The sequence below is a fragment of the Priapulus caudatus genome, unplaced genomic scaffold (genome assembly GCF_000485595.1).
Source record: "Priapulus caudatus unplaced genomic scaffold, Priapulus_caudatus-5.0.1 Scaffold1350, whole genome shotgun sequence".
Classification (NCBI taxonomy): domain Eukaryota; kingdom Metazoa; phylum Priapulida; class Priapulimorpha; order Priapulimorphida; family Priapulidae; genus Priapulus; species Priapulus caudatus.
In genome coordinates this window covers 35,232-36,559 of record NW_014578411.1, presented here as the reverse complement: position 1 = coordinate 36,559, position 1,328 = coordinate 35,232, and positions in this window count along the sequence as shown.

The following is a 1,328-nucleotide window of genomic DNA, read 5'->3' as shown; positions in this document are numbered from 1 at the left end:
CTTCTCCTTCTCCCCCTCCTCCTCCCCTTCTTTTGTCCTTCTACCCGGTCTCTCTTCCTCATCCGACCGCTTCCCTTCTCCCGCCTCCTCTCTTCCTCCTTCCTCCCCCCCCTCAATCCACCGCTTCTTCACCCTCCTCCACACACCTTCATCCCTTCTCCCCCTCGTCCACCACCCTCTCCCTCCTCCCCCTCCTCAACCACCTTTCCCTTTCTCCCCTCCTCCTCATCCACCAGCTTTCTCCCCTCCTCCTTCTTCACTACTTCTCTCTCATTTTCCCCTCTCCTCCTTCTCACTCAGATTCTCCCTTCTTCCCCTTCCTCCCCTCCTTCACCACCATGCTCTCGTCCCTCCTCCACCACCTTCTCCTTTCTCCCCCTCCTTCTCCCACCAAGTTCTCCTTTCTCTCCTTCTTCTCCTTATCCCCTCTCTCCTCTCCTCAGCCAGTCCCTTCCCTTCTCCCCTCCTTCTCTCCTTCCTCCTATCTCCCCACCAGCGTTCTCCCCTCCTCCACCACCTTCTCCCCTCGCCCATCCTTTCTTTTTTCACACCAGTCATCTCCCCTCATCCATCCTCTCACTACCTTCTCCCTTCCCCCCTCTCTTATTCAATCCCCAGCTTCTCGCTTCTCCCTCAACTTCCTCCACCAGTGCTCCCCCCCCTCTTCTCCACCAGCCCTATCTCCCTCTCCTCTCTACCAGCTTCTCCCCCTCTCACCCCTTCTCCTTTCTCTCCTCCTCCTTCCCTCCACCGCTTCCTCCCTTCCTCTCTCTCTCCCCTCCCTTCCTTCCCATACACCTTCTCCCTTCTCACCCTCCTCCTTCTCCACCAGCTTGGTCTCCTCCTCACTTTCTCCACCACCTTCTTCCTTTCTCCGCCTTCCTCTTCCGGTCACCAGCTTCTCCTTCCTCCTTCATCACACCTTCTCCTATCTCCCCTTCCTCCTTACTCCACCAGCCTTCTTCCCCCTCTTCCTCCTAACCAGCTTCTCCCCTCATTCGCTTCTCCGACCTACCTTCTACCCTTCTCCCCTTCCTCCTTCACTCCTTCACCTCAGCTATTCCCCCTCCTCCTCCACCACCTTCCCCTTACTCTCCCCCGCTCCTCGACTCACCATCTGTACACCGTCATCCAAAACACACACACCCGGCCCTCTCAGGCTCATATATTATTCAGGGGACATCTCAGTCTATTTCCGACTTTCCTTCTCGGCGCGGTCCCTTCTCCCCCTCCCCTCCACCAGCCTCCCTTCTTCCCCTCTTCTCTCTGCTTCCTGCTCTCACCGCTTCTCCCTTCCTTCACCACCTTCTCCCTTTTCCTCCCACCAC